Raw genomic sequence first — 12,475 nt, forward strand, 5'->3', positions numbered from 1 at the left:
CCGACACCCATAAAAATAAAAGTACCAATCAAACTGGTCAAAATAATAAATAGAAAGGACATATTCCGCTTTGCGCAAAATAAGACTGAGATTAGCAAAACATTTTTTTCTGAAATGAGACCATTTTTGTTTCACAGTATTATCTAAAAGCACACAAAAACAAAAATAAAGGTACCAATCGAACCGATTAAAATAATAAATAAAAAATAGGAAAAGGACATATTCCGCTCCATGTAAAATAAGACTGAGATTTAGTAAAAATGTTTTTCTGAAATGAGTTTATTTTTGTTAGCCATGTACTGTATTAATTATAGTTAATCATTAATCTTTTTTGAGGCAATTAATCTGTTTTTTAATAGAACGGTGTGATGGATAGAACGGCTGGGCTGGGTAACTAGTTTGATTTTTGACAAGGCCCATATGCGTGCGACCGCTAGCGCCACAAGGAGGCACGGCACCCTGCCGTGCTTAACAGCACGGTAGAGGAGCCGGTTCCGCAACAAGTAGACAGAAAAAAATGCCGTCCGTGCGGAGAGCCTCGGACGCCGAGGCGGCGGCCTCGGAAGGAGAGGCGACGGCTGGCTCTCCGGCGAGCAGTGGTCGCGGGTGCTGCTCCGCCCCCTCGGCCGCGCGGGCGGCATGGTGGCGGCGGTTGTTTGGTGGCTGGTCTTCGCGTGCGGTCTTCTCCGACGGACGGCGCCAGATCTGCAGGTCTTTCCCTCCCCCTCTCATAGCTCCTTCCACCCCGGCGCTGCTGGTCCTTGGCGGTCCCTGGTCGTCGGATCTGGTGCGTTTGGGGTGCGGGAGTGGCGGCAGTCCGGGAGAAATCCTTGGCCGGTGTGGCCCGGCCACGACGGTGACGATATCAACTGTTGCCGTGCCCCTCCCTAGAGGCTCCGTCGAGGTTCTGTTCCCCCCTCCCCCTCTCGCCCCGGGTGAAAACCTCATCCTTTTGGATGGGGCGGCAGCGGCGCTCTACGCCGTCACCTTCCTGGAGGTGCCGCTCAGGTGGTTCGAGAGATGCGAGGGCGTTCTGAATTGGGGATTCGGGGATTGACGGTCGCGTGGTCCGATTTTATCGTTCTGCGCGTCCTTCCTCAGCACCTTCGATCTTGATAGCTTCATCCCTTCGTGTGTGGCTCTATGCGTATGGGCGAGGATCTTCCAAGGCGAGCTCGTCTCAGCTGGGGGCGGGGCTGAGTATCTCTCAAGGTTGTTCGTGGCTGCCATCTTATCTGGCTCTAGGGTGAGCTTCCCCATCTTCCGACGGTACAGCGTCCTTCGAGCCAGGACGAGGGGCAGGGGTCCTCTTCGGAGATGGTTTCGGGTAGTTTGTTGCAGCTCACCACTCCTGGTGCAGATGAGGGCATGCTCCCTGCCTATGATGGGTCTCATCTTGTTAGTGCTTCCGCTCCACCTATGGCGCTCATTCTGCGGCTGGGGACTTCATCGACATCAAGTGAAGCTTTGTTGTCCATTATGTTGTAGTGCTTGGTGTTGTTGAGGTTTGTAAGTTGTCTAGTAGCACCATGTATCTGCCGTCTTTTTCTTTTTCCTCTTGTTAGGTGCTGTCCGATGTAACTCCTGGCCGGTTGATGGCTTTGTTAATTCAAAGCCGGGCTCTCTCTCGAGCCTTCGTTCTAAAATTAAAAAAAAAAATCTATATAGGGAATAGCTCGCCTCCTGATTCGTCCACTCGTCAGCCGTCAGTTGATCCTGGAGTAGCTCTGAGGCTCAGGTTTTCTGATCCGCGGTTGCTTCATCTGTATAGGTCTTTTGTGCTGTGATTGGGTTTACTGATCCAAACACTTATTCATAACTTTGCCCGATTTGAACCAAACCTCCATGTTTCTTTCTTTTCTTTTTGAGCCTACAAATATGTTAAGGAAGCTGACTGTTTGTTCTTTTTCCTTTTAGAGATAATCCAGAGAATTTAACCAAAGTGTTGGCTGAGGCAGTGAAGTGTGCACAAGCTCTTAAGACCGATGATCTGATTACTGACACTAGAGTTAAGGAAGCTTTTGCAGAGCTGATGAATAAAGTGTACCCGCATCTACCTGAGAGTCTACAGGATCAACTGATTGCGGATTTCAAACTCAATATCCTCCGTCGGGCACAAGAGAAAAATACTCCCCCAGTTGAGTTGATGGATTGTGAACAGAAGAAGAACTTCCTCGGGAAAAAAGGAACTCGTACCAATACCTTGTGGATTATAGAAAAGCTAGTCCTGTTAGTCGGCATATCCTGCTTCATGTACCTCATGAGCCTCTATGTCACCGAGAACTGAAAAGAGAAAGGTATGCATTTTCTTTTCGTCGAATATTATGTTGCTCGTATTAATGCATTCTTATGGTGGCTAGAACACTTGTACTTTTATGCACATGTAACATCTTTCCTAGTAGACCTGATTGTGGTTTATCTGCTTATACACAGGGGAAATAAACATTTATACATGGGGATTCAGTTGTATTCTAATCTCCGGACAACAAAAGCAGCAATCTTTCAGCATACCACAAGGATGGGCTCTGCTTTGGTGCCAAATAGGATTTGTACCACTGGAAAGGAAGTGTGTCTGGTTTGATGGCCGGTTAGCTGGTGTTAGTCTGTTTATTTTTCAGTCTTATTGTCTGTTTCTGCTGGGGTTGTGTCAAGACTTGATGTGCCCTCTTGCTTTATTTCAGTAAAGTTATGTTGATGTGCGGGCATGATGTAATGAACTTTTGTTTTAATGAATAAGTTTATTAAAGCATATATGTTCTCCTCACGGCTCCATTCGCATGCTTCTGTTCCGAATTATATTTTCTCGATTAAGGTATGCAGCAAGGTTGGAAGAAACTCACTGAACATCTTGGCAGCGCACAGCACCAAGTCAGCGATATATTGTACATGCACTGGCCCTTGCCCACCATGTTCATGAAAATTTGAGCTTAAACTTCAGAAGCCCACGCACCGAGTTCTCATACTGATCAGGCTCCAACTGATGAGCAGACATATGGTAAGTGGTTTCTCTATGGTAAGAGTACACCTTGCCGAGAACGTTGATATCTTCCTTTGTCTGGTTTCATCAATGCTCTTCTCCAGTCATTGGGATATACAATTGGCTTTGCTTCCAAGACTGAGATGTAGCCGAGTACGATATATATCTAGCATAAAGTATGGTCTCAAAGTATGTACACACAGTTGAGGGCATCAATGCAACGTGATAACTCAAATATTTTCTGAACCATGCCTCTGCAACCAACTCATTAGTCGCTCCATCCAGGTCTTCTGTGAGCTGGCTAAAGTAAACTAGCAAAGTATCATTCATCTTGCACAGTTGTATGATTATTCAGCAGCTCTTTGTAGGTCATCGACTATAGTTCTCTGCTTATTTAACGGTTGGTCAGTTTTGCTGTCGAGGCCTCCATGTAGTAGGTATGGGTTTGGTGGCTCCGTGGTGTGGCCTAAGGTATTTGCCTGTCAGATTTCTTCACTGTTCTTCAGTTTTGCATTTGGTTTCTCACACCTGTTCTTTCTTCTTGGTTTTGAGCAGGTGGATCTGTCAGTCTGCATGCTCGGCTCGTTGTGTTCTTGCCTGGCTGGTCGTCGACCCTGAGGTATGCTCTCCTCTCCGCCTCGCTTCAGTATCTTGTGCTCATGCTGCCGCTGAAGCTCTGAGCTTCCCTTTTCCCTGCAGTTCTGTTCTCATCTTCCCCTTCTGCTGCTGTTTCCTCCCACTTAACCATCCAGTGTCCTTGCACTTCCCGCATCCGTTCGTCTGCTCGTGTGGTTCTAGTTCATGCCTACTATGGATGTTTGCCCATGGTGTTGAACCTGCTGCAGTTTGGGCGCCAGGACGTGCTGCTTGGTCTTTTTTTTTTGTGGTGCGTGTTCAGGCTGTTTGTTGATATGCGCCTTTGAAACACTTGAACAATTCGCTCATCATACCTTGAGTTTTGAAGTCTTCACTTTCAGCACTGTAGTTGTACATGAGAGCTCATGTTGCAATGCCATCAGCTGCATGCTATATATGCACAATTACTTACCAAATTGATAGGCCATGTTGATTATTTACATTCAACATAACAGAAAACAAACTGGGCAAGCTTACCTATCATTAACTTGATGGGTCACAAAATGCAGAGATGGGTCACACAGTGTGTCAGCACGATGCTGATCCACAAAGGCAACTAGAGGATTTCCTGGCAGGAAATCATAAATAAACGAGATAGAAAAACCAAATTCATCTTCAGGACAAGTGAAACCATGACAACAACGTCTGTAGAGAATGCCTGACCACTGAGGCTACACTTAATGCCAACAGAAAAAAAAATGATCCATGGCTCCTTTGAGATTGTCTATCTTTTACATTTTGTTCCATATTCTTCTCATATAACATAGACAAACAAGGTTTTGAAAATAGATCAACAAGGTTTTGAAAATACTCCCTCCGTTCCTAAATATAAGTCTTTTTAGACATTTCAAATGGACTACAACATAAGGATGTATGTAGACATATTTTGGAATATAGATTCATTCATTTTGCTCCGTATGTAGTCACTTGTTAAAATCTCTAAAAAGACTTATATTTAGGAACGGAGCTAGCCCAAGCAGGTCCATGTACAGGATTCTACGGCAAGCTAGACCTACAAATTCGATTAAGCTATTTCTAAGCCTAGCTTTGCACGTATCGTATGTGTATTGCTCCTGGCTAAATCAGTCTAATCCTTGCCGGCAACCAACAGTTTGCTCTCGCCTGTGTGCCGTCTGGCAGGAGCTGGGGCTGGAGCTGCACCGGTCTCCTCGCCTTGGACGGCCCCTGATGCCGTGCTCCTGCAGTGTGCCCAGCGTGAGCATCCAACCGCGCCGTGTCCAACTTTCTCCGGCTGCCGTCCGGGGAGCCTGCAGCTGGAGCGCGCGGATATTGGCCGGGGGTCGACTGCGTGGACGGCACACGCTAGAGGGTGCTTGCACGGCCGTGGCCGCCATTTTTTCTGTTTCAACTAAGTTTCTCGAGTACATAACTTGGTCAAATCTATTACGTAGTTACAAGTTTTTTGTCATCAAACTTGGAAAAGTTGAAAATTTCTCAATTATGTATAATACAATTTTTTTTCCACAATTGCAACCCTTGGTCAAATATTCCGCGTTACAAAACTTGATTCAAACTAAGTTCCAACCTACAAAACTTGATAAAGAATATCATGTAGATATAACTACTTCGTTACCAAAGTTGTTAAAATTAAATTGCTGATCAATATAAAATGTGTTAAAAATGCCATCAATTATATATAATAAAAATATAAGATTTTTATACTTTTAAAATTGCATATCTTGGTCAGAACTTTATTTCATGGTAAAAACAAACTAATCCAACATTAATAAGTTTCTTATACGTAAAACTTGCTTAAAAAAGAGTTTCTGGCCGTTCGATTCCTCTCATGATTGTGAAACTGCGTCGGAGTGCCATTTGGCAGAATTATTCTGTTTGAACTAAATTCCTGAGGTACTACAAAACTTGGTCAAATCTGTCACATAGATACAAGTTATTGTCATCAAACTTGGTAAGCTTGAAAATTCCTAAATTATGTATAATACAAAATTAAGTTTATAACTTTTTCCAAATTGCAACACTTGGTCAAAATAAGTCCTGCGGTTCAAAACTTGGTTTGAACTAAGTTCCAACCTACATAACTTGGTCAAATCTATCACATAGATATAACTTTTTCGTTATTTAAGTTGGTAAGATTAAATTCCTCAATGTAAAATGTGTTTAGAAGTATCCCCAATTTTGTATAACAAAAAACAAGTTTTCCCCATTTTCTAAATTGCAAAATCTCGGTTAGAAGTAAGCTTTACGGTAAAAAAAACTAAGCGAAAACAGAGTTTCTCATATGTTAAACTTGTTGAACAAGAGTTTCCGACCGTGCAATTCCTCTCACTATCGTGAAACCACACCCATGATATGTTCGTGATGTACCTACACTCCTCGTGGTATGTCGAGTGTGCATCGCGCTCGCTACCATCGGAACATAATGCATCCTTCGAAATATGGTCTTCTACTATAATGCTAGTATGTATGCACGTGCAACGCACGTTTTAACATTATTATGGAGTGATTTTTTGGTAGAAAAAAAACATAGACTTGCCCATAGATTCAAGGCAAAAAGAAAATATTGTTTATGTACGGATGCAGAAAGAAAATACATTATAAAAAAGTAGGAGTTAATATATGTAATCCCCGCAATTTGTTAAGAAAGAAAATAATTCATAAAATTGGTTGCCAAAAATGTTTTATATTGTGGGACGGAGAGAGTATAACTTTACTGTATCTTTCCTCAATGAAACCATCTTTTTTGGGCTCAACACGTCCTCAAACTGCAACATGGGCCAAGAGGAATCAGTATGGGCCACTTATTTTGAGAAGGATGAGGGGATCGTTCTGGAACATTGTGGATGGAGCAACGATGTACTGTTCACTGCAAATCCCACTCTTTTCAGCCGTTGGATTTAGCACACGAATGGCTAGGATTGATGATCATGCCCAATTCAAAACTGGTACACTATAAGTAGTATAGATATAGATATAGATATAGATAATATTTATTCATGAACAATGATACACCAACTTTAATTGTTTTGGATCCCCATAGTAGCACTTATGTCATAATCATGTCGACTCCACACTAATAGTCTTACCAAACAGCTTCAAGGGGGTAAAGTTCAAAGCTATCATGTATTGTAAAATTCCCAAAGTCAAACTTCTAGATCTATAAAACACGTCCTAAGTTCTGGCTTACAGAACTTGCTTTGTCGTAATTTTATGAGCTGCCAAAGTTGGTCAAACCTAAGTTCATCAACTGTAAACTTGGTTCCATTGATTTTGAAGTATTGATTTAGGGTTTCTCGTTATCTTTGAGGTGCTCGCCAGAATTTGCTATAGCACCATATTGTGCTAAAAGTTGTTCTTACCTACATTAATTTCTTGAATTTTTACCTAACTATTAGCAAGTGGCACTTTTAATACATTCGAGTTAGGGATTAGGGCTTATGGATTTTGGTTAAGATTTACGGTTTAGCGTTTTTAGGGTTATAAATAAGACTACTTGATAGTATATGCTCTTCTTTAGTCTTGTTTAATTCTTCAACCGTCATACTTTTTAATACATTGGTGTTGCAAACTTCTATTTTCTACAATTATCCATATAAGACTGATTGACACTATATGTCCTTCTTTGATATTGGTTATCTTTTAGTGTCAAGGGTTTATGATTAGGCTTTTTAGGGTTTAAGGCTTAGGGCTTAGGTAAGGCTTTAGGGTTTTAGGATTGGGGTTGAGGGTTTAGGTAAGGGTTCTTTGTTTAGTGTAGGGTTTTAGGGTATAAGGTCTAGCCTTTAGGGTTTGGAATTTGAAGGGTTTAGTGTTTAGAGTTTAAGGTTTAGGGCTTAGGTTTTTTAGAGGTTAGGGTTTATGATTTATGATTTAGGGTTTATCCCTCGAAAGTTGTCTTTTAGACATGTATACTCTTACCAATTTTATGATATACTTCAGAGATATAAAACTTAACGCCTCAATCTATGAGTAAAGAACTAGTGGGCCGGGTCCCGTTTGTGAACTTCATGGTCCATGGCAAATCCGCACATAACAAATATACTCTTACAGTACAACTTGAAAGGGACAAGTTCAAAGATATCATGTACTGTAAAATTCGCAAAGTCTAATTTCTAGATCTATAGAACTTGTCTTAACTCCAGTTGTACAGAACTTGTTTTGCAGAAACTTTATAAACCACGAAGGCTCGGTTCAAAAGACTGCACTAATATTGTGTTTCCACTTTGACAGTTTCCACTAGTTATTTGGAAATAAATGGTAAGGATCAATATAGATGGAAAGAAACATATCAGTACCAAATCTTAAACTGTGTAAAATGGTATTTTCTCCCAAGTATCTACATATGGTACAAAAATTCTGTAGACGGATATTATCTCCTAGATATCTTATTTCTTTTGAGTTTGTTCAAACCTTGTTGTTCGACAGGAATTCTAAATTAGTGTTGAGAAGCATTTCATGCAATCTATTTATACCTAATAATAAATGGGCTATTTCTTCTTGCGGTACGTCATGGAAATTTTCCTCAAATTTGCAAAATATTACCCATCAATGCCACCTATAAGTGATAACAAAACGTTTCACACAGGGGAATCCCCCACCTGGGCCGGCCCATGCAGTAGGGACCTCCTGTATTGCGTTTTGCACGCTGGGAGAAGACACATCGCTTCTGTTCGGGGCAGCCCATCTCCGGGCGGCCTATTTTTAAGTTTTATTTTGTTCTTTTCTATTTTTTATTTTTCTAATTTAAATAATGTGGGAGTTCCAAAAAATTCACAAAATTAGAAAATGAGAATTTTAAAATAAAATGTTTAGTAAATCATAAAATGTATGTTGATTCAAATAATATTCACGATTTTATAAAAAAATGTTTGCTTATTCAAAAAATATTCAAAATTTTGAAAACAAATGTCTGGGGAATAAAAAATATTCATTATTTTTTAAAAAGTTCATGTATTTGAAATTTTTAATGAAATTGAACAAAATTTTACCAATTCAAAATATGTTCATGAATGGAAAAATATCCTAAAAATTCTAAAACTTCATGACTTACAAAATAGTCTCTTCATTCATAAAATGTCAGCTGATTCAAAAAATGATCATGCATTTACAAAAATGTTCATGAATTTCAAATTTTGTTCCACCAATTTCCAAAACAATGTTTGTCGATTCTAAAAATGTTCGCCGATTCAAGAAAAAATGTTAAAAAAATGTTCACAATTTTAAGAAAATGTTTGCAAATAGTATAAAATGTTCACAAATTCAAAAATGTTCTTGATTTTAGAAAATGGTCGAAAATTTGTAAAAGTGTACATGAATTGAAAAATGTTCACGAGTTTAAAAAATGTTCGTGATTTCATGGAATTGAGAGTGATAATGTATCTCGGTGATGCAGTAAAATGTGATCATGGTCCTTGGAGATTATGATTTATTTTTTTCACCTGTAACAATGCACGGGCGGGTCCTTTTGCTAGTCATTTCTAACGGCACTAAAATAATTTGGATTTTTATGAAAATAGTTAAAATTATAGTATGTGTGAACATGGTTCTTTTTTACGTATCTGATTTTTCTATCCAACTACATGTTTTTTGTTTCAAACTAACATGGATTACATGTCTTAATATAAAATTACGGAATGCAACCTGTACCATCATCTAGTCAAAAAAGTGAGAAAACATTGATGTCCACTAGTCATTCACTTAATCGGAATGGTTGTGCAGATATACACGTCACATGTAGGCATGATGCACCAATTCATGCTAATTAATGAAAACATGCGCGTGTAGGGCATTTCTAACTGATCCCCTATTCGGTGTTAGAGGAGGATAATTTCAGTTTTCCTCCTTTAGCCGGCACCTAACCGATCCCTAAACCGAATAGCGGAAGATAATTTATCCTCCCGCGCCTATCCCGTCCCTAAATTTACTCTGACACTACCGCTCAGAGGAAAAAGTCTCGCCTCTCCCTCCACCACTGCCTCTTCGTCGGCGACCGCCCGTTGGCTCCGCCGCTACTTCGTTGCCTCCCTTGGCCCTCACCACCCTTCTGTCCGACGCCGAACCCGTTCCGCCCTCGTCACCGCCGCCGGAATCAAGGTGAAACGCCGCCGCCGTCGCCATTACTGACTCGTCGGATTGCTTCATATTTTCTTCCTCTTTGGCGGCCGCCGCATCTGACCTTGCTTGCGCGCCGTTGCAGGTCACTCCCACGCTTCCCCACCCGCCAGTTTGGCCGAAACGACGGCGGCTGGCCGGTGCATCACCACCGCAGTGCAAGTGTTCAGTGAATTGCCTAGGTGAGTTTTTCGTTCGTTTCCTTTTGAACCGAGCCGTTTGGATTGAACCAAGCCATTTGAATTATAGATGAAGAGGTTGACAGAGATGGTCGTCGAGGACTCATCGTCATCCGAAGAGGAAGAAGATGACGGAGACTTTGAAACTGTTTTAGGCATGATTTTCAATGATGATATTCAATGCCTAGGAGAGGATCACAGTTTAGCCGCATACACATTAACCGTGATAGAGCGGAAGTCATGCCAAGATCATGAGAGACTACTTTGCTCCAAATCTAACATATCCGGAGAAGTACTTTACTCGGCTCTTTCGGATGCACACAAGTCTTTTTCTAACCATTGCAAAAGTCGTTACAAAGTATGATGACTGGTTCAAGCTCCAGAGAAATGCAAGTGGATAGATAAGTGCAAGCCTTCTAATGAAGTGCATTGCGGCTGTTCGAGTCTTGGCCTATGGGTGCTCGCCGATGTCGTTGACAACTATGTCCGCATTGGTGAAGACACAATTTTGAAGGTCGTTTGAAGGTTTACTAGCATTTAATAGTCAAAAATGATATAGGTTAGTCTGTAAAAATGATATAGAAAGCATACAAAAGTGATAATATAATAGCATTTAATAGTCAAAAAATTATAGAAACGTTGGAGAGTGATAACTTTTAGAAGAGCTCCGTAGTCGCATTTTCATGTGGGCTCCTAAACCTTGACGACGTTCTCCATAGTTTGCCCGTCTCGCAGACGTCCTTCCTGTTGAAGTACCCATGCCCCCCTATCCATTTTTCACCTGGAGAGGGTTGACTTCTAACACCTTGAGGATAAGGTCGCTGCAAAGCTTCCTCTTGGCAAGGGTGAAACGTCACCATAGTCGCCCGGGCGGCCTTGGTTAAATCGGTCCTCACTTCGCAAGTCATTTATCACATCATCAACAAGATTGAGCGTGCTTTCCTCTAGTCAGCTAAGGATAAAACTTTAGGCATGGAATGCAAGGTCAACTGGGAGACTATTTGCCACCCCACGCATCTCAGTGGGCTTGGGATCCTACACTTTGAAAAAATTGCTAGGGCTCTCAGGTTGAGATGGTCGTGGGTTGCATGGAAGGACCCAACTAAACTGTGGTGGTCTTGGGAAATCTATGCTCGGATGTGGATATGGAACTCTTCGACGTTTCCACCTTCATTACAATGGGGAATGGAGGGAAGACGCCTTTCTGGGAGGCACCTTGGTTGAGAGGAAAAAAGCCGAAAGATATCAGCACATCATCTTGGCGGTCTCCAAGCGCAAGAAGTGGGTGGTGAGGGATGCCCTGCAAGATAATGCTTGGGTGCGCAAGATCAAGCCTTCCATCAACCTCTCAATCACCCACATTGTTGAGTTTGTCGACCTCTGGATTTGTCTTGAGCAGTTTCAACTTCAACCGGGCATTGATGATGACATCTCTTGGAAACTTGAAGCGAATAAAGAGTATTCAGCGGCCTATGCTTACAGGGCCTAATTCTTTGGTTCCATGTCGACCACCATGAACAATACTATTTGAGAGGTTTGGGATCCTCCCAAGATCAAGTTCTTCTCATGGTTGGCGATTCAAAACATGATTTGGACGGCGGACATATTGAAGAAGCGAGGTTGGGGAAATTTGGGCTATGCACCCTTTGCAGAAGGGCCAACGAGACTACCGCACACATCTTCTTTCGGTCCTGGTACACGCTGCATAGCCGGATAATGTTAGAGTGGCTTGGCTTAGGGGCTCTGGAGATTAATCAATACGCGGCGGAATGCAACGTCAAGCGGTGATGAACTAACATGTTGAAGCCCAATATGACAAACCGAAAGGACATGACTTTTCTTACCATGCTTGTCAGTTGGGTCATTTGGAATGAGAAAAATGATAGTTGAAAAACTTATTCAAGATGTTTTGTTGTGGGACAGGCTATGTTGTGGTGAATGAGGCAAGCCTTTTTGCCTCTGTTTTTTTTTTAAATATCACGCATACTCCCATCCAGGTACGCTGGCCACGGCTATAGCTGGCCAAACGGGCCGGGCCAAACAGGCCAGCCCGCGAGCACGCCGGCACGGCCCGCCATGGGCCAGGCACGACACGGGCTAAACGGGCCGTGCCCGGCACGCGGCACGCCTTGGGCCGTGCCTGGGCCTGGAGCCTGGGCACACGGGCCGGCACGGCACGGCCCGTTTAATTTTTTTATATAATTTTCAGATTTTTTTACATATGCATAACTAATATATAGCCCAATAGGCCTAAAAACCAGCCCAACAGGCTGAAAATGTGCAGCCCAGCGTGCTAAACGGGCCATCGGGGCGGCCCGTTTACTAATCAGGCCGTGCCGGGCCAAGGAGCCGCGCCCGTGGGCCGGCACGGCACGGCCCGGCTATTAAACGTGCCACGGCGGGCCGTGCCGGGCCAGGCACGATTTGCACAGGCCGTGCCGTGCCGGGCCGGGCCGGCCCGTTTGGCCAGGTCTGGCCACGGCCACGGCGGCGGGTTGACAAAGTCCACCGAGCCGACCCACATGTAAGTGCCTGCGAGCACCGGCAGTAATAATAATAATAAAAGAAAAGGGAAAAGCCCCCCAAAAATCCG

The 12,475-nt window shown here is 42.7% G+C and overlaps 1 long non-coding RNA gene across 4 annotated transcripts; it reads left to right on the top strand.

Annotated features, from left to right (window-relative positions):
• Positions 1-455: 455 nt before the first annotated feature.
• On the top strand, positions 456-5,119 carry LOC109744267 (uncharacterized). Of its 4 annotated transcripts, none has more exons than XR_006670832.1 (4): positions 456-711; positions 1,918-2,297; positions 2,813-3,448; positions 3,533-5,119. It is a non-coding gene; the product is annotated as an uncharacterized lncRNA (long non-coding RNA). The 4 variants fall into 4 exon arrangements; XR_006670831.1 differs by having other exon boundaries at positions 2,856-3,448; XR_006670834.1 differs by having other exon boundaries at positions 2,863-3,448.
• The last annotated feature ends 7,356 nt before the right edge of the window (positions 5,120-12,475 follow it).

The sequence above is a fragment of the Aegilops tauschii genome, chromosome 2 (genome assembly GCF_002575655.3).
Source record: "Aegilops tauschii subsp. strangulata cultivar AL8/78 chromosome 2, Aet v6.0, whole genome shotgun sequence".
Lineage (NCBI taxonomy): Eukaryota > Viridiplantae > Streptophyta > Magnoliopsida > Poales > Poaceae > Aegilops > Aegilops tauschii.